The sequence below is a fragment of the Tasmannia lanceolata genome, unplaced genomic scaffold (assembly GCF_043159265.1).
Source record: "Tasmannia lanceolata isolate RefF3 unplaced genomic scaffold, GAP_Taslan_0.1 ptg000013l, whole genome shotgun sequence".
Lineage (NCBI taxonomy): Eukaryota > Viridiplantae > Streptophyta > Magnoliopsida > Canellales > Winteraceae > Tasmannia > Tasmannia lanceolata.
In genome coordinates this window covers 50157941-50179994 of record NW_027518690.1, presented here as the reverse complement: position 1 = coordinate 50179994, position 22054 = coordinate 50157941, and the positions used below count along the sequence as shown (strand labels likewise).

General features: G+C 37.6%; 2 non-coding genes across 2 annotated transcripts; both read right to left on the bottom strand.

Annotated features, from left to right (window-relative positions):
• Positions 1–14793: 14793 nt before the first annotated feature.
• LOC143891475 (small nucleolar RNA R64/Z200 family) lies at positions 14794–14894 on the bottom strand. Its single transcript, XR_013255357.1, has one exon. It is a non-coding gene; the product is annotated as a small nucleolar RNA R64/Z200 family (small nucleolar RNA).
• A 90-nt stretch (positions 14895–14984) lies between these two features.
• Positions 14985–15077, bottom strand: LOC143891474 (small nucleolar RNA U54). Its single transcript, XR_013255356.1, has one exon. It is a non-coding gene; the product is annotated as a small nucleolar RNA U54 (small nucleolar RNA).
• Between the last annotated feature and the right edge of the window lie 6977 nt (positions 15078–22054).

Sequence of the window (22054 nt, the reverse complement as noted above, 5' to 3'; positions counted from 1 at the left end):
CTATTGGGTCTTGGTAAAATTTTCTAAATTTCTAATTTCATCGGAGTAGAAATTGGGATCCACAAAATAAAAGGAAGCATACTTCAAAAAGAGAGAAAAAAAAATGTAAAGACAAAAACATTACATGTGCGCTCACCAGCATGTCATGCTTCTCGAAGAAAATGCCCTTTCTTAGTATGCTTAATCCCTCCAAGAATGGCATTCTCCAACCCAGGTCGTTTAGGCTCCATTTCTTTCGACGTAAAAATGGACATAAAATTTGTCTTATCTTCGTTTTACATCCATTTTTACGTCGAAAGAAATGGAGCCTTGAATGTCTACATTGTTCATTGGTTGATAGTTGATACATTATCACAAATCTCTATTGGGTCTCGGTAAAATTTTCTAAATTTCTAATTTCATCGGAGTAGAAATTGGGATCCACAAAATAAAAGGAAGCATACTTTAAAAAGAGAGAAAAAAATGTAAAGACAAAAACATTACATGTGCGCTCACCAGCATGTCATGCTTCTCCAAGAAAATGCTTCATAGGGTCTGTTGGGTCCTTTACTCTTGTCCTTTCTAAATGAATGATTATTTTTGCCTCATTTAGAGAAATTAATTAATTATTGTTAAGTTGGCTTGAATCCACAGCCTTAACAAAAGATCCTTCTAATTATGATATGGATTTCAACTTAAAATCTGAATTTTTTTTTTTTTTGCCTCAGTGTAACAATATGGATTGGGAAAGATCACGTATGATGGGTTAAATTATTAAAGAAGGGAAGAGGAGAAAGTGCTCATTAGGTATTCAAAAGGGAAAATAGAATAGCAATTTATCAAATTTAAAAGATGTGACTAACAGCAATGTTATCTAGCCTCTTTCTCTTGACATAAAATGGGTGTAGGACAAATTTTATGCTCATTTTCTCACTTCAAAATGGGCGTAAGATTTGTTTTACGCCTGTTTTGTTGCAATTGATTTAGAAATTTTAAAGGCTTTTAATTATTTTTATTTTAACTTTCCTCATATTTTGGAAATAATGTTGTGAAACAGTTTTGGTTACTGGGAGAGATTTTAGGGGATCTGGAGACGTTAGAGAGAGTGGTGTAAAACGGAAAGGGAGTAAAAGATATCTTAGGGATTCATTTTCCTATATTAACAATCTCATCTCTTCCATCTGAATAGACTCTCTTTAACGTTTTCTTCCTCTCCAATCTCTATTTTTCTTTCTGGCGATGCACCATCTTCTTTGTTAGGAAAATAACCCCTACATGGATTTTTCATTTGGATTTTTACAACATCTATTTTAATGTTATTTCGCGATACGGGCGATAACAAGTTCGTGGGATCAATTCCCTGCACGGAAGAGATTTTGAAGGATGGTTGAATCTTGGGAGCCAAATGCCGGTAAACCCGGTGCAGAAGGTGGCGTTTTGACTCTAAAAAGAGCGTCATTTCCGACGTGCCTCGATCCATTAAAACATGTTATTTCTATACTTTTCTTGATTAATTTACTTTTATTATTTTGAAAGATTTTTATTAGATTAAATAATATTAACAGAAATTCCTAAAGATATATTTCTTGACAAATTTCTTCAACAATTTTAGAGTCAAAACATAAGGAATTTTCTGTTAATATTAAATAAATAAGTATCTAGCTTCTAGTTTAAGGTTTTTATTAATCTTTCTCAATGATGGTGGGTTTTTGGATGGTTGGAATGGTGCCTTACTAATTCTACAATAATTTATGAATTGGAAATATGGCTAGTTTTCATATGCTATGAAAACTGGATCTCAGAGGTAAGGCTGCCATTTTAGTATTTGATTTGTAGTGATATCTTCTGTAATTTTAGTAAAAAGTAAGAAATTTTCTGCATATTGTTGGCTGAGAGATGGTTTAAAAATATCTCCAGAACAAGATATTGTTGCTCGATGGATATTCTTTTATTTCTATTACTTAATCGCCTAAGTGGTAGGGAAGAAACTCTAATTCCCTTAATACATCTAAATAGTAGGAGGAGATTCCCCAAATAGCTTGCAGCTATTCTTGTGGCAGAGGAAGGAGTGGAAAGAATTCCTAGGAGATCTCATGTGGATCCTTCAAAAGCAAGGAGAAGATTTTCCAAATTCTTTGCTGCTAAAAAGAAGGAAACGGTATAGAAATCTATATTTTCTTCTTCACTGGGATTTCCTAAGAATTCAATCTACTAAAATTAGGAAGATGCTTTGCTACACCCTTATCCCTTAACCACTCTAGTCGGTGGTGTTTGTGATCTCTTCTATATCCGATAAGGCCAAATGGCCATCATCTCGACTTCTAAACTTCAACAAAGTGAGGGAGGAAAAATCTTGTGGATGTTAGTATTTTGAGGCATAAAACCATAGATATCTACTCATTTATAAGAGGGATAAATTAAAGGGACTGATTCTCTCCAACTACTTGCATGCCTGTATGGTTCATTTGATTCGTTTCTCCTATCTGAGAACTCGATTTTTTCTGTCCATTATAGATCAGGTATGATCTTTACCAAGATTTCGTTGGAGCTCCATTCCTGCTGTATGTAAACTCAAGAAAAATTTTCGGTATAATTGCAATTGTTTTGAAGACTATAATAAATACAAGGGGAAGGTGCCACAGATCAAACCATGTGGCAGGTGATTAGAGCCTTTGATTTGGTTGACTACCAAACAATTGGTCTATATTGTTAGTCCCACCATGATAGGATGATCCAAAGCGCTGATTAAACGATGAGATCTTTGTTCGGCTTGGAACTTGAGACCTTGTATCTCAAGCTAGTGGTCCATTAGATCAGTAGCCCCAGTAACCAATTACATAATAACCAATCACTTGTATTATCTTTATGGTGAATTCATGCCCGTCCAATATCAGTACTTGTCTCTCTAGTTGAACTCAAACATGGAAAGTATTCTAGGAAACAAATGAGTGCGCATGCATCAAGTGTTGGATTAAGAAGAATCATTTGTTCGAGCCCCAAATAAGAAACAATTATACTTCAGCACTATAAAAGAAACAATTAGATTTTTGAACTGAAAACTCAGTTCATTAATTCATGAGATGTTATGGCATAATTGTTGCTATTGTCCGTTAAAAATTCTTTTTCTTGTTGTTTGTGGAAAGTAAGGATCATTCTCATTGTTGGGTATTATTAAAAGACTGTAGATGCTTACAAATAAGGAGCAGGAACCTTTGTCTACTAAAGCTAGTTCCTTCGGAAGTGAGATATCTTCTATTCTCTTACTCTATACTCACTGGGAATATGGTTTCCGTTTTATCATCTTGTCACAAAGCATAAATCTCGAAGCTATCTATACATGTATATAAGGAATGTTCATTTTGTTGATATGGTAGGTCTCTCTAATATTCATAGATAACATAGAACTTGATGAATATGTTTGTTAGTCAGCATCATGCTGTTCATTTACTTGAGACCAATACCATCTGAGTCAATTCATGATTCCACAATCTTAATTTCACATGCATTTCTCAATAACTGTATAATTTTATACATGTGATCAATTTGTTCTTAGTCTTGTTATTGTAGCTTAAGTAACTTTATGTGAGAAGTGCACTGTTGATACTCATTACTAACATGGTGAAATGAATGTGACATGATATTGAGAATATAAACATCTTTGAACAATATATTTGTAGATTGTATTGTTTCATGAAATACTTACTATAAAGTAAGTTATGTGGGGCTGCAAATTAGCACAAATATAATTAATTTCCATGTCCACTAATTGCTCAAATGTGGGGGTAACTACTGAAAAATGTGGGGCACCTAAGATTATTAAAATTTTTTGAGCATGTTATGAATTATAAATTTACAACATATAGAGACATGTTGAATATATATATATATATATATATATATATATATATATATATATATATAGTGCATTTGACTTGATAGTTGATTATCATGTTTGGATATGATTGACATCCCCATATCACAGGTGAATATCGATGATGAATATTTCATTGCCACAATCATAATGTGAAAGGTGTTTACACAATTAAATTGTAACTCTTTCAAAGAGTGATGGCTTTAGACTTTATAAGGTCTGAAAGCAATATGATTATAAAAGGGTAGCTCAGATACTATTGATATATCATCGAGGGGATTGAGACGATTGAGACTGAAGCCCATAAGTAGTCACCGCAGTGGACACCCAACCTCTGTGATTGGAGATCCCATGAAGGAGGTTCAATGGGTAAAAACGAAGCTATAGGGCGACTGGGAGGAGCACTGAATATTTTGAGGGGTATTCCCTAGTCTCATTCCTATGGTGACAGTGCTCGTGACTGTGACGGTTTTAGGTTGAGTTTTATCTCTTAATCAGTCTAAGGCAGAATTCTGCAGGGTGTAGGTCACAGAGCACTCTTGGAGGACTCACCTATGTGAGTGTGGTAGTATGGTCGCTACTGTGGGAAGTTGGGCTACTTCCTAAAGACACTCATGAAACAAGATTTGGGCTCATGACCGTAAAGGGCCAAACCGCTAGAGCTAAAAAATTGTCTGTACTGTGTGTGTGGTAAGATGACGTCTGAACTAAAGGACCTAGTTCAAGACTTAGTTCACTACGGCTCCTTCAGACAGAAACTTTCTAACACTAAGTGTAGGTTCAAGTCCGGAAGACGCATGCACCCATTGCACAGTAAAGTCGCTTGCCTGTTTATTCAAAATTTTAAATCATGTGGGGGATTGTTGCAACTGATTTAGAAATTTTAGAGGCTTTTAATTATTTTTATTTTAACTTTCCTTATATTTTGGAAATAATGTTGTGGAACGGTTTTGGTTAGTGGGAGAGATTTTAGGGGATTTGGAGACATTAGAGAGAGTGGTGTAAAACGGAAAGGGAGTTGGAGATATTTTAGGGATTCATTTTCCTATATTAACAATCTCATCTCTTCCATCTGAATAGACTCTCTTCAATGTTTTCTTCATCTCTAATCTCTATTTTTCTTCTGGCGATGCACCATCTTCTTTGTTAGGAAAAAGAAAAAAAAAACCCTACATGGATTTTTCATTTGGATTTTTACAACATCTATTTTATTGTTATTTCGCGATAGGGCGATAACAAGTTCGTGGGATCAATTTCCTGCACAGAAGAGATTTTGAAGGATGGTTGAATCATGGGAGCCAAACGCCGGTAAACCAAGTACAGATGAGGGCATTTTGAAGGCTATTTCTATACTTTCCATGATTAATTTACTTTTATTATTTTGAAAGATTTTTATTAGATTAAATAAATTAATAGAAATTCCTAAAGATATATTTCTTGACAAATTTCTCCAACATATTTTACGTCGGTTGAAACAAATTCTTAAAGACTGAGATGACCCCGAGTTAGACCGAGATGACTTCAAGTCAGAGCTAGATGGCCCCGAGGATGATTGGAATGAGCAAACGAACGGTAATATTTTTTTTATCCAGAATAACAAATGGCTGCTGATTGGATAGAAAAAAAGAGTTCGACCTACAGTAGGAATGGACGGATGGTAAATAAAAACAGTGGTGAATAGTGTAAGTGAGAGAGACATTTGAAACAACCATCAGGGGCATTTTGGACATTCCTCCCTACGGGGCCACTTTTCAATAGCTCTAATTGGGATTGCTATTCGGTGGAAAATTAAAAGATTTGAAGCAATTTGGGAATCATCTCTTTTACTTTATTATATGTGGTTGGAGCGTGTGAAAGTTGGTTTTGAAACGGACATTTAGGAAGTTTCGGAGAAGTTGCTGTCAAACTCACGCGTCTATGCAAAGTGGATGCATTTTGGTTTTACTTTTGTAGGGTCGTGGAGACTGGAAAGAACCACTCATTCACCTCATTCAATCGCTCTTCTACTTACAAATGAATAGAAGAAAGGGATTTTTGGCAAATAGTCCCTCCTTCGTAATACAGTGCTAATAAGTACTTGAGAATGGACTGTTAGTTTGCTCCGTCAATTTTTTTTAAATTGACAGACTTACCCTTAGTTGTAACTAGTGATTTTTTCCAACCAATATACCACGTTTTATTTTCTCTCCCGCTCTTCTCCTTGTTCACAAACGAGTACAAAGACCTCCACAAATAAGCAGTTCAGATCATGGGGCTCACTTTATATTTAGTAGTCTTATAGACTAAACTAGCAAATCAGCTGTTCGGATCATGATCATGGGGCCCACTTTATATTTTGTAGTCTTATAGACCAAACTAGCAAATCAGCGGTTCGGATCATGGGGCCCACTTTATATTTTGTAGTCTTATATACTAAACTAGCAAATCAGCTGTTCGGATCATGGGGCCCACTTTATATTTTATAGTCTTATATACTAAACTAGCAAATCAGCAGTTCGGATCATGGGGCCCACTTTATATTTTATAGTCTAATAGACTAAACTCCTCATATACAGTTTCATGGAAAGTTAGGCACGTGTGATTATTAAAGACATCTTATGGGGCTAGCTTGAAGGGTAAACTTGTCATTTTTTGGAAGTCTTTACAGCAAAAAGTAACGTCAGTTTAGTTTAGTTTAGTTTAGTTTAGTTTAGTTTAGTTTAGGGACCTTGTGGCAATAATTTTTTAAAAGTAATACTTTGTGGACAATATCAAAATTTTAAGGACTATTTTGGTTATGTTATTTGTAGGATGGACTTTGTGGCAAAAATCCCTAGAAGGAAGAAAAGCTCCGAGGAAGACAACGTGAGTTCGTCTCGGATATGGCAGTGCAAGTACGAGTACCGTAAAATAAAACTATTTTTAGTAACGTTATCTTCTCCATGCTTTTCATCCACTCCATCTCAGTTCTCTAGCTCTTCTAACTTCCTTGCCTTTCTCTCTTCACTTTTTGATAAACTAATATCGGATTTGTTGCAGATGGTCCCGTCGCATTTCAGAGCAGCTACCTCGTGAATGATGACAAACTCTGCTGAAAAGTGAGCCTCTGGCTGCTTTGACATGTCTGTGAAATGCCTTTTGTGATGGACCCTAGCAGATCCCAACTGATATTCCATGGAAAAAAATTTCATGGCTGCCAAACATGGCATTATCAATTTTGTGATGAGAGGAAATAGGATGAGTTGATGTCAAGGAATTAATGCATGTGAAAAGCGAATGCTTAAGTATACACCATTTATGGATGCATTTGTGATGTTCTAATCTTCTAACGATTGATTCCGGAGAAAAGTACGGAATACGAATACAAGTTTCGAGAAATTACGAATTTCAGGTACATTTCAAAGCTAGCATCAAACATAGTTGATTCTTAAAAAATGGGTGGTAAAAAGATCCCAATACTCTTCTGGCATCAACAGAAACATCTTTCAGCTTCATTTTTCATTACTACCCATTAAATTGGCGCATTTCACAAGGCTTCTTTTGGTTCGTTTGAATGTGTATTTGAACCGACATAACATTGGATTTGTTTCTATCTTGGCCGTTGGAAATAACCAGAGATGGATGGACGCTTTACACGTGTTAAATTTTTTTTTGGAACGCTGGCACCTCTGTACACAGCTAATTTGGTTTGGATTTGAAATTTTCTTCTGAACCCAGAGTCCCTTGGGTTCGTTTAAATCTTGGCCGTCGCCAATATGCATTGTTGGACAATTTCAAATATTTTAAATAGAAAAGTCAAAGATGCTTTTGCTTTGTGTTTAAAATTTGGAGGAAAGATTCAAATTAAAGTTCTCCCCCTCTTTCTTTGAAAACTAGAATCAATTGCATGAATGGGGACTTGAACCCAAGACCTTGATGTGTGTGTGAACGTTGTGCTCTCTAAACTTAGGCAAAATAAATAGTCCCACATAGGAGTTTGAGAGAAATTTTCTCATTCATATAAGATGGAGAGTTGGAGAAAGGCTTGAGCCTTCAAGAGGCTTTATAATTTGTTGGGTCTTGGGCTTTTAGAAGAGCACAAGCCCATGTGTAAAAAACACACACACGCGTGCGCGCCTCTCCTCGCGGGGCAGGGCCGTGGTCCGTGGTCCGTGGTCCAAGGTCCGAGGTCCGGGTTTAAATGAAAAAGGTTATTTTTATTGCAAAAAACCGTTTTGATTTTTACCCTTTGATTTTGATATGGACACACCACCTTAATTGCAAAGAACCATTTAAAATCTCAACGGTCATAAAAATGACTGCTGGGAGAAAAAACGTTACTGGCCTTTAAGGGTGTGTTTTAATGGCGGCTCTCCCCAACAGACACTTTCAGGTCTATAAAAGGGGACGAGACAGATTGTTTTAAAAAGAGAAATTACACAGATGTTTTTGCACATTCTGAAATTTATAACTCAAGGCTTTCTGTTCTGTTCTTCTTCCTCCTTCGTTCCGTTCATTCTGAGCACAGTTCCGTTGGTGATTATGGGTGGACCAGTCAGCGAGTGCACGTGGACTGGGGCCAATTTCGGCTGTTTTATCTTAGAGCGTCGGTTCGCAAATCCCGGTTGCACCGGTAGGGGGCGGATACGATTCTTAAGGAGAGTGACCAGTGGCACGACTCAACCTTATTCTTTTCAATCCGATTTCCAAAGGGTTTTCAACCAAACAGATAAGTTCTATTTTATTTCTGATTTCCAAACAGAAAGAGTTTTTTTATTTCAAGTTGCAGATTTTTTGGGTTCGAATAAACCATAGATCGGATCCATTATCTAATTTTCCAACATGAATAGACGGTCGGATCACATGGACATCAATATGGAACGGTGGCGTCTTCTAACAATACCACAATCACTATGTATGAGATTCCACCGGCGTACCTATTATTTTCCTCGGTGTACCCCTTAATTCCGCCAGCGTACTTTAGAATCCGACTGCGTACTCGATACGTTTGGTTACATGTTTGAACCCAGAAAATCCGGCATCGTACTCGATATTCCGGCGGCGTACTTAATACTTTTGAACGGTGGGTGTTCCTTGAATCCAACGGCGTACTCTAAAATCCGGCAGCATTATTAGCCAAAAGATATTAACGTCGTCGTTCTCAACTTAAAGAGATGTGTAAAACAGAATCTTGGAGGATGTGGGTGCACCACGTGGCACCCCTCCTCAAAAAACGTAAAACTCTCTCTATAAGGTAATATATTTGGATTGTAGAAAAAATCTCACCATATGCAAGTAAAATTGTTTCTATTACTCAATATTTCTTGTATAATAGCAAAATTGTTTTTATTTATTAGAGAAAGAATCTCCACTATGTCCCATGATTTTAGCAAAATTGTTTCTATCTCTTAGTATCCTACGTATATTAGCAAAATTTTGGTGAATTAGTTATTTTTTGCCCCGTGCATCGCACGGGTTCTCCACTAGTATTCAATAACCAATAACGTAGCTGTTTTCGCCCCAAAAGTTAAATGAGAAATAACTTTAAAGATAATGATTGACGTTGAGTTGTGAATTTGTCAGGAAGGGCAACATACAAGGACTCTGTTGATTTCAGAAGGGTATTGTGGCCTTTTTATCACCCATTTTTGAAGAATCACTAGTGTTTGATGCTAGTTTTAAAAAGTTCGCAAAATCAATAATTTCTCAAAACTTGTGACCTCATTCAGTACTTTTCTCTTCCAATTGATGCCCTCATCACAATTTTAATGAAAGAAAATCCTTTTTTTTTTGGGGTTATTTTGTTGATACAAATCACATCATGATGAAACGATTATGAGCATGTGGGACCCTTCCTAGCTTGGAACTGTGATGGCGTCCACCTTGGATTTGAATGGATGATCGGATTCAAGACCATCCATAAATGGCATCAATCGTCCATCTTGCATCTGAATGGATGATCGGATTCAAGACCATACGTCCATGTGATCATGTGAGTCATTGCCTTTACACAGCATGCCCTCATATCTTACATAGGTCATTCATCCAGTATGTCATATCATTTAATTCCATGTTAATCAGTGGGGCATCGTTTCGAACCGTATTACCTTTCATACCGCTGAACATTAAGACCATGCCAGACATCGTACCATACATATTATCATTAGCCACGTGAGAGCATCCGTCTTGTACCATCCATCATAACTAGTTGCAGACAGACCCGTGCATCGCACGGGAACGGGGTAAAATCAGTTGTTGAAACATGTAAAACGAAGAGAAAGTTTTACACCCCATCATAGGTGTCCATTCAGCTTGGGACCCAGGCATCTATAAGATCAATGGTCTTGATTACACGAGTCCTTTGTGGGACCCTGAAGTATATTCTTAGAATTTTATCTAGGTAGTGACTTACCCACTAGTCAGGAGCACCACGGATTGCGTCAACCCAAAAATTAGTGCAGGATGATCATAGCTGTTCAATAGGAGGCCAGCAAACAGGCATCTAAAGCAGAGGGAAAAAGAAATGAACAAAATAGAGGATTCATTATCCAACGGTTAGGGTCTTTTGATCAGTGCAAATAAGTGATTCTTCACCAGATGACTTAATTTTTTTTAAAAAAAGTCAGATTCATGATCAGGAAATGATATTTCCACCAACTTTTGTTTTCTTCTCTACTAAATGATTGGATTTCGACCTTCTTTACTTCCCACCGAACCGAAAGTGAAAACAAAAGACTACGGAAATATATGGAGAGATTTACCCATTTTTCTTTCTTCCTCCCTGGTTCTTTCCTGAATTCAAGATGTACTTTCAAAACCTAGTAAGAATAAAAGCCATGCCAACCGCTCCATTACCTCCACTCTACCAATCTCAAATAATAAGACTGACTATGTGGGGCCTCTACTGTTTCTTACATAGATGTGAGGGTTTTTTTGTTTTTTTCACTTGAGTTGATGTCCATTAGAATGAAGCTTCACCTGGTATAAGACACTGTATGCTTCTATGTCTCACACTAAATATAGGGCGCTGATATCCCTCCCCCCTACGGCTTGCTAACGTTAAACGTTAGGATTTAACGTATACGTCACTTTCCCACATTTGACCTCTCTCTCTCTCTCTCTCCACACACACACAACAGGAACAGTTGGTGGGCCCAACAGAAACCATTGGTGGAATAGTGGGCCCATCTTTGCACAACGTAGGCCCCACCCATACCACACCACCATAGGATAATCCAAATCGTCCATTTGATGGGCCATAAACGTGAATAGGTTGCATCCCAAAATATCATTTCCATAGCCTGATCCTAGCCCTCCGATCTAAATAGAAACTACATCTTATGCAATCTCTATAGATTGTAGGGTTGTGATCATCCTGTGGAAATGATTTTGGGGCACAACCTATTTACATTGTGGCCCATCAAATGAATGGTTTGGATCATTCTATGGAGTTGGTCGTAAAGTAACATTAAGGCCCGTCCACAACATAGGACGATCCAAGCTGTCCATGGTTTGGATAATCCTATGGAGTTGGTCGTACAGTAACATTAAGGCCCAATCGTAGGCCCCACCGATATTTTTTTCAAATTGAAGCAGATTGTCCACAACATAGGATGATCCAAGCCGTCCATGGTTTGAATCATCCTATGGTGTGGTTCGTACAGTAACATTACGGCCCAATTTAGGCCCCACCCATATTTTTGAAAATGAAGTGTACCGTCCAGACCATAGGATGATCCGAGCTGTCCATGTGATGGGCCATAACGTAAATGGGTTGTGCCCCCAAAAGGGTTGGCTCATCAAATGAATGGTTTGGATCATCCTGTGGTCGTACAGTAACATTAAGGCCCGTCCACAACATAGGATGATCCAAGCCATCCATGGTTTGGATAATCCTATGGAGTTGGTCGTACACTAACATTAAGGCCCAATCGTAGGCCCCACCGATATTTTTCAAATTGAAGCATACCGTTCACAACATAGGATGATCCAAGCCGTCCATGGTTTGGATCATCCTATGGTGTGGTTCGTACCAATTTAGGCCTCCACCCATATTTTTGAAAATGAAGTTTGTCTAGACAATAGGATGATCCAAGCCGTCCATTTGATGGGCCACAATGTAAATAGGTTGTGCCCCAAAAATCATTTCCGTAGGATGATCACAACCCTACAATCTATAGAGGTTGCATAAGATGTAGTTTCTATTTAGATCGGAGAGCTAAGATCTGCCTATGGAAATGATATTTTGAGACGCAACCTATTTACGTTTATGGCCCATCAAATGGACGGTTTGGATTGTCCTATGGTGTGGTATGGGCGGGGCCTACGTTGTTCAAAGATGGGCCCACCATTCCACCAATGGTTTCTGTTGGGCCCATCAACTGTTCCTATTGTGTGTGTGGAGAGAGAGAGAGAGAGAGAGAGAGAGAGACCGGTCAAATGGTGGGAAAACGTTAGCCAGTCGTCAAGGGAGAGGGAGGGGGATATCAGCGCCCTAAATATATTAGACATGGATTTTTGTAAGAAGAAATTAAAGACACTGGATGTTAGATACAACGGGCAGGTTACTAAACGCTCGCTCTGATTAGAGAGGAAGCAGCTCGTCCTTCCGATCATGGTATTAAATTTCGACCTAAATTTCACCCGAAACAGTATTTTATTTCGTCCGAAATTTCGGTCAAAATGTCAAAATTTCATTTTTTCCAAAATTCCGAAATTTCACCCAAAAACCTTTTTTTTTTTAAAAAAAATTGTTTAATATTTTACCAAAATTTCAACCGAAATTACTGAAATTTGGTATCGAATAAAATATTGTTCTTATCGTTTAGCCAGATTTCGGCCGAAATTGACCAAAATTTCAATTTCGGTGACGTCCAAAACCGGTACCGAAACCGAAATTTAAACCATGATTCCGATAACAGAAGCTGTCAGAAAAATACAAAGGATTGCAGATTTGAGTGCAAAGTAGCTGGTCTGATTCATACACTTATCACAAATGCATCATTGGATTTGATTTAAGCATGAGCAAGGCGAATGCTGGTCAGAACACTCGAGACAGTGTTCCGATTATATTTTATTCAAATGAGAGCAGTCTCTCCTCATCCATAGAGATCTTTTCTGTTTTTCTTCTTTTGTTTTTTTGATAGGTGCTTCATCCATAGCTCTTTTCCATACCCCAATTAGCCAAATACATGGAAGGAAAGGACAATGCAAAATGGTTATATGAATGAACAAATTATATGATGAAACAACAGCTGCTGTTGGATCAAACAACAGAGGTACAACGCTTGATATTTGATCCAACAACAGAGGTACCACCTCAAGGATGGGATGATGGGTACACGTTCATACGGCCCTTCATCATATAATATCTCATATGAAGGATAAAGGTTATCAGAAGGAACATATTAAGCAATAGCATGCCGGGTACAATTGGAGGATCATAACCATTAGAAGTAGAACTAGAATCGGTAGACATAAGATCTAACTTATTAGCTTGTCTAGTCATGACATTTGGTACACCCTTAGTCTTGTGTAAACTTGTAGGGGCTGCTATTCGAATACATTAGACATCAATGGAAAAAATTTCACAAGATATTGGAAAATAAGACAAGCTGATCGAGTCGTTATCAGATCAAATATAAATTAATTAACCTAATTATTACTACTACAACAGTGGTAAGAAAATGATCGTGTCCACAGGGAACTAGAAGGCTAAGATGCTATGGAAACAAAGTAGTTTCAGATTTTAAAGAAAAGAAAGAGTTTTGAAATTTAATTGAAAAGGAAGTAGAGAGTTAAACAAAATAATGGAGGATTAAAAATCTATAAAGAAAACTATCTTCAGGTTTCGAATCCACATTGATCCATTAATTAATCTCTGGTGCACACTTTGGTTCACTACGACTACAAGTCTAATGATACCAAAGAAAAATAATTGCAATTTGTCATAATTATAATCTATCTTGCCAATCACTATCGCCCTTCGCTACGCTTAGCACGATTACTTCGGTCAGTTATATAGATTATCATCGGCATAATCACAATCACCCTAAGAACTATTGCTTAAATAGAAAATTTTGAATCACGGAAACAAATTTTAATTTATTCAATAAAATATGAGTCTAACACCAAGCAATCAAATGTACGAAAACTTAGCCACTCATGGTGCTAGGGTTGCAACTCGGGTCGGGCGGGTTGGGTTTTTGAGAACCCTACCCTATCCGAGAAACATTCTCGGGTCGGGTCGGGTTTTTTTAGAAAACCCATGATTCATAAACCCGGCCCTACCCGAGATAGTTTCCCGGGTCGGGTCGGGTTTTTCCATGTTGTCGCGAAAAATTTTCTCTTGTTTGTTCCAAATTGTCCTAATTCACTCTTAAGATTATCTAAAAACCTGATTTATGCTGATAAGATTATCTAAAAACTTGATTTAAACTTATCCTAATGCACGCTAAACCATGTCCATGTGACAAATTCACCCTAAACCTGAATTTTATTCCAACCTGTCCTTTCATACAAAACCTACAGGTTTAAATGGTTAAACCTGCTCACTTAAACATGGTGATTGAAACCAGATGGCTACCCTCTGTTTTTATTGTAACCTGTCGAGAACTAACTCTTTTTACAGGATTGACTAGTTGTGTTAGATCCAACAATTGGGAACAAATGAAGGTGTAAACAATGTAAAGGAACATGGGGCAGATAAATTATTAAAACTACACTTTCTATCATGATACTGAAGAACTCGGACTAATCTGCAATTAAGGTACAACGAGTCAATTTCAAAATTGCGCTTTGATTACCATAAAAATAGAAGGGCATAGTGTAAATTTGATGGCAATGATTTGAGAGTTGAACACAATGAATATCAGGCAACCCAAGAACCGACATGAATCATCCATGGTCACCTAATAACATGTGTATTTAATGATAAACCAAGATGACGTAGTATGAAAACATTGGAAATGAAATCAAAATCAAAACTTCTGCCCAGAAAGTGAAATTATCTTATCATTGATTTTGTGAAAAATTTCTGTAGTCTGACATGTGAAGATATTCATAATCCATCCCAGATTCCCAGCAGATAACAAAAATGAAACCAAGCAACACAAAACAAAAATAACAAAAAAAGCAGAGGAGGAAAGAATAAAGAATAAAAGAAGAAATAAAAATTAGCTCTCATATCATCATCTCTGTTTTCATCCCTTATGATCTTAAGAATAGCGTGTATACTATATTGCCTTTAATGGCATTCAATCATTGAGCCAAAAGGAAAACCCTAAAAAAATTCTATTTTCCATGGTAGCTAACATAGGGGTTTTTTCTTCTTCTTGCTTTTCTGCTATCTCTCTTCTCTTATTATTGTAGATAAGAAGAAAATGTATCAATCACGATTTATTCATAAACATGGATCAAAAAGATTCATCATCAACTCCATTGTTAGTTGTTACCAACAAATAACAAAAAAGAACTGCCAAAAGGAAAATATCGTACAAGAAAAGAACAACCTAGAAAGAGGGTTTTCAGATATTTTGGCAAATCATTGCTGCAGAGAGAGAGAGAGAGAGAGAGAGAGAGAGAGAGAGAGAGAGAGAGAGAGAGAGAGGGAAGACTTCTAATTTGACTCGACCCGAGAGGGAGAGAAGACGAGAAGATCGCAAAGCTTCGTTGTTGCAGAGTCTCGCCGGGAAAGAAAGAGAAAAACGAAAAGTTGGGTTCAGGTTTGGAAAGGAGGAAAGAGATGAAAAATAAGATGCGCTGTAGTGAAAAACAAAAAGTCGCGTAAATAAGTCGGCCCAGGTTTTTCTGCTTTAAAACCGACCCGACCAGAGAATAAATCGGGTTTTTGAAATCCAAAACCGACCCTACCCGAAGCCCGTAATTTTGAAACCCGGCCCTGTGTATTTTCAGGTCGGGTTGACGCGGGTCGGGTAAAACCCGACCCAAGTTGCAACCCTACATGGTGCTTTTCAACACGACGTAGCAAAGACGATGATATTCCATGAAATGCGGTGCAAATGGTAGGGTTGGCTTCTTTAAAGAGTTAGCAGACCCTTGTAAAGAGTGGAGCTGAGGTGGCACCGAATGAACAAGGGAGAGAGGGCTCGCGTGGTGGTTAGAGATAGAGGCCGAATAGATTCTAAGGTGTTGTGGTATGGAGGAGTTATGATGAAAATGATGGATGATGGAGTCTACAGTGTATGTGTGGATATGTGATGATGTGTGAGGTCTGATGGTATGGAGATGGTAATGGGATTAATAGGATGGGTATGTGAGGGCATGTGATGGCATGTAGGAGTTGGGTTTAAGGTTGGGGAACATGGCCATGGTGATATAGCTATGGGCTTTTAGGCTATGAGGGCTGATGAGATCAGGTAATGAGATTTAATGGGAAGCCAGGCTGATACCTACGGGAGAAAACGAGAAGTGATGGTGTCTAATAGTGATAGTGGGGCTCGGCCAATGGGTATAGAGAGGGCAATGAGGGCTGCAAAAATGGAGGATGGTAGTGGAAAAATGGAAGATGAAGGTTGCGTTGGGTGTGGCGATGATGGTGGGAGCGATGGGGCTGCAAATAAAATAGTGGAGAAAGATGCCTATGATTATAGAGGTGGAAGAGGATGGTGGTGAAAAAGGGGCGGCTGGATGGGAATGATGGATGTGGATGTGGCATCTATGGAAGAGGAGTGAGATATGGGATATCGGCAAAGCAAGTTGGGTCCTCCCCTTCTTGAATGAGATATGGGATATTGGCCAATCCTAAAAAAGTCTCCTCACTCAATTAGATATCCAATAACGGCAAAGAAAATTGCGCCCTAAAAAATCTCTCTTCACAAAACGTGTTTTTCTTCCCCTCCACCGGATGAATTTTGTTTTAAGTTATCTCTTTTAGAGTCCCCAACAAACTTGCTTTCTTAGTAGCATCTCTCCTTTTAGATAATCCAAAGCATCCATCTAATTCTGCAATGTCAGTAGATTGCCTCCTCTCTATGCTCAATGGCCTTAAAACCTCTTCTCCTTGCAGCCCTTTTCTTGGATAATCCTAACCATTCATCTTGTGGAACCACACTGTACAGGTTGTACCCCCAAACCTCTTCTATAGGACGATCCAAACCGTCCAAATGATGGTCAGCACATAAATGGGTTGTGCCCACAAATTATTTCCATGTGATGATCAGAACAGCCCATTTGTGGGGCCATAATGAGGTGCTCCCAAAATCATTTCAATTAGATGATCCGGACAGCCCATTCGTGGGGCCATAATGCAATTAGGTTGTTCCCCCCAAACTATCTCCATTATATGATCTGAACCATCCATTTTGTTATCTTCAATGTAACAGGTGTGCCCCCTTAAATTGTTTCAATTGTATGATCTGAACCACCCATCTGATGATGTCGGTCACAATCTCTTCAGCTGATTCAAAACCATTGATCAAGCCTAATGAAAAAGTCACCCTTTAAGATGCCTTTAAACTGTTGATTTTTCCACCTAAATGTTGCATATGAATAATTATGGCCCAATCACAAGTGAGTAACCGCTAGAAGAGTAACAAGATAAAATGAAAATGTTACTTCTTGAGAGTCCAAGAGGAAAATTAACTGAGGTTAGTCGCTCCCTCGAAAAAAAAATGTGGGGTACTCTCAAAGAAAGTAATAGCAGTACACAAACATCTTTAGGAAGACCGGGGTAATACCAAGTAAGCCCTTTCTGACTTAAAGAATATCCTAGAAAAGTACATGTAGGCCCTGTTTGTTTAAGATTATGACAACCGATTGTGAGTGCAAAACTGATTATTGGAATCAAATTTAAATGTAATTTTGAGTCCAATAATCAGTTTGGGACTCACAATTGGTTGTCATAATCGTAAACGAACAGGGCCTTAATAACATGAGTTTAACTAATCAATATCTGGACCAAAATTGTGAACAAAAACAAACACAAATAGATACATGATGAACAAAAAATAATGCAGTGCCAGGAAAGAAAAATGGAACGAGACCTACCTACCAAAATTGAAGATGGCATGCAGTTAATCGAGTAACATGTAGTCCAAATAGCATCTCCCCAATATATTTTTTTGGAACACAAGTTTAGCAAAAAAGTTTGCATCACTTCAACAAGATGATGGTGATTATATTCCAACACTATATTTTGTTGAAGAGTACGTGCACAAGAGATTTGAAGAAAAAAAAATCTATACCTATCAAGATAATCTTGGAACTCCTGTGATAAATACTCCTTAATTATTAATCAAGTAACACGCAGTCAAAACAACATCCCCTCGATATGTTTTTTGGCAAACACATTAGAAAATGTATCGATTAAATAAGATGACTGTGTTTATATTCTAACACTATTTTGTTGAGGATGTGCACAAGAGGTTTAATGGATAAATTCATTGCTACTGAGATAATCTTGAAATGCTGATGATAAATACTCCTTAAAATTATCAGAACATAGTATACAGACATTTCTAACAAATTGTTTCTATAATTTAAAGATGAAAACTTCCATAGCTTAAAAATGGAAATATTTTAGATTTTTCTTTCATCAAATATAACCATGTTATTCTTGAAAAATCATCAAAAAATAACACAAAAGTACTATAGCCAGACAAGCATTTTATTCTAGCTAGACCCCAAATATTATAGAGAAGGAATTGACTCTCTTTTATTATTTCTAAAATAAAATGGGATTTTATGATGCTTGCCTAACACAATGCTCTCACTCTAAATTAGGCACTGAATGTGAAGAAGAAACTAAAGACAATAAACTACTCAGAGATGGATGACCAAGTCGAACATGCCAAAGATGTGGAGAGGAAGTCGAATGTAGAGCAACAACATCAAGTCCCCAATCAAGATAAAAGAGGTCATCTAAGTCAAGTCTTTCGCCAATCGTCCTCTATCTTTATGTTTTGAAAAAGACAGAAGGATAAAAGATACAGAAAACTACAAGGCTCTGGTTAGCTTACTTACACATAATAAGTTAAAAAACAAAGGGATTTGGTTAGTTTAATTACATATAGCAAGTTAGAAGGAAACTTAAAAACCTGAAGAACTGACGACAGTGAAAGGGGAGATGTAGGATAGACACTACCTCTACTAAGCACAGTGGATAAAGAACCATCAGCAGGCACAACAGATGAGTGAATGATGGACATCAAACAAGGAAAATATAGATGACTCACCTTTCATACGGACGAAGGCGCCCGAATCAATGACCCAGGGAAATGCCCTTTGAAACAAAACACATATTTACCTATAATTGGCCATAATAATAGCCATGGTTAGGAAATGGCTTGTAGATTGCTGGGAAATCTCCATGAGCTTCTCAGACTCATCTCGTGAGAGCAATACTAAATCATCGCAAAAACTTTGAGCTTGATTTTTTTTTATGGCACCGCTTAGTTGCATATCATCAATCTATGCTATATAAATAACACATAGGATTCCAAACTTATGCCAACACTAGTATGAAATTTAGTAATTACAACCACAATGATACGCATCCCAACTCGTCAACTTCTAGCACATCCCGAAACTTATATGAATCACGACCTCCACAACCACTACCAAAGGCACCAGCTTGACCTCTGCCACAATCTCCTTTATTTTTAAAATCATCATCATAGATCCATCACCTACGCTACCACTGGGGACTGACGACACTCACAATAAGCTAAAGTCGAGAATACATGTTAGTAAGAGAAGGGTGCTCTTTACTATTTACTAGCCAAAATCTGTCTACCCGGTCCCTACAAATGGTAACAGAGCTAGGGCGTGGTAACTCCCGGGAAAATCTCGGTAACCCCGGTGTGCCTCCGAGGACGGTGGAATTCCCTCGGAGAAGATCTCATGGTTCCCACGTTGCCACCGCGTGGAGGGGCGAGATGGCCCACGTTGCTTCCTCGTGGAGGGGGAGATTGTTGGGGTTCCACGCAAGAGCAATAGTCCCACATCAGACATGTGAAATGGATGTGGATGGGTTATAAGGGAATTGGCACCCTCCCTCTAACAGCTAGCTTTTAGGGGTGAGTTCTACCCGGTTAATTCCCTACATGTCGTAATTTGATTTATTCTCCCATAGTTAGTCCCCGTATCTATTGTCTGATTCCTCAGGACCTTCTTAAGCCAAGAATGTTAATTTCCCTCTTGCAGCCAGTGCTACTTTTATAGACGGCCAATAAAAGATAATTTGGCACATTCAACTTCACAAAAGTGAAATGCACCATTGACATCTTCATGACATTGCGTAGGCTACGACTATTTTCACTCATGACAACAACTAACAAACAGGGCAATAGCTGATAAAAATAATAGGCAGCACGTATATCACAGAGAGGGGCAACCCTTCAATTTTACGAATGGAGAATCAACCAATAGAGAAGCAAGTGATTTACATGAATAGGATTGAAAGGAAATGACAAAATTTACATGAATAGGATTGCAAGGAAATGACAAAATATTTGGTAGAACACATATAAATAGGGCACATCTAATAATCACAAACACCACAACATATATATACACAGAAACGAGGTAACAATACAATCATTCAAGCCACATGAACAGAACTACAACATTATTAAAGCCACACAAACAACATGAAGGATCTACAACCTTTCAGATTCAATATATAAGTGATTTTTTTATAGCCCAAAAAAGCCTCCTAAACTTTCCACAAAGCGGGCAGCAATACTTTCCTTACATAGGACAACACCCAGTCATCTAAGTCAGATATCCTTGATCTAAAATTAAAAGAAGAATCACTTCAGCAGAATACACCCACACAGAGAAACAGGGGCATGGTATCAAATGTCGGCTGACATATGTTAGTTTTGGTCGACATGTAGACATTGGTCCGGACCAACACGAAATCCACAAGTAGTTTCGTTACAATATGTCGATCAATATGTCAGTCATGTCAGTAGCATGTCAGTGTAGTTTCAGTCATGAAATTTTATGTCGGCAGTACATATTTTATAGGATTTCGACATTTTGGACATGTTGACGTTTCGACTGAAGTGCCTAAAAGAGTGACTCGATTCCAAACTATACACTTTTTTCCATTTTCTTTCATTCTTTCTGCAATTAACGTGAATTAATGTTCACAACTTCAAATGCATCAACTAAGATGCATTAGCACACAGATCAATCCATGAAATGTTATTTTTCATGGATTTAATCCTTTAGAAATATGGAAAAATATACTTTTGAAAAATGCAACATAATATGTAAGTTATGTTCTATTTTTTTATATGCGAGCTATTCTTGCCCAAATTATCAATTGATGGAGTCAGCTTTATCCAAGTTGGGTTTTACTTTTTTATGAGTTATTCTTGCCCGGCTTATCAATTGACGGAGTCGGGTTTTTTTTTTCAAAAATATTATTTTATTATAGTTTAAAAACCAATCAGTAGTTTCCGTTTCTCTCGGTTGTTCTTCCAATATTTCTTTTACCTTCGATGGTTTTATTACTCTTCATGATTTCTTTAATCCAAACACTCAACCCTTTGCTTCTCTATGCTTCTTCACACTTTCTGCTTCTCTTTAAATGAGTCGCATAGCAGTTCCAATAATTACCCAGGAATCCCCCTTTTAGATGGAAAATAAACTCCCCTTTAGCAAAATGATACTGTTTTTTTTCCCAGATTCCATTTGTTGTGATGTTGTAATCAATTATTGAAGCAGATATCTTTTACGACTTACAAAATTTAAACCTTAAAGGGTTACGTGATGCATCAAAATTATTTTCCCACCTTCAAACCTTTTGTACAACATTTAATTTATGTTGAGAGATTCTAGGCAGGGCAATTTTATTATAGTTTTTAGTTAATGCTTCGAAAAATAGAAAATATTATTAAAAAGAAAGAAAATAATTACACAAGGGAGACAGATTGCTCTCAAACAAGGAATCCGTTCCTAGAATAAGATGGGAAAAATGTTTTGAAGCGGTTGAAGGGAAGAATGATCTTAATTTTGATTCACGACACATTATTTCTTAGAGTGACCACCTGGATTAGTATCTAGAACTTGTATTCAACGTTGTAGATTACCAGGCATATACATTCGCAGACCGATTCATTCTCTAGTTACTGGATTTAGAAGGTATTATGAACCAAAAAAAAAGGCGGCCCAATGCACGAGGCTCCCGCCATTGCGGGTTCTAGGGAGGGCTAGATGTACGTAGCCTTACCCTTGCTTTGCAGAGAGGTTTCCGTGACTCGAACCCGTGACCAC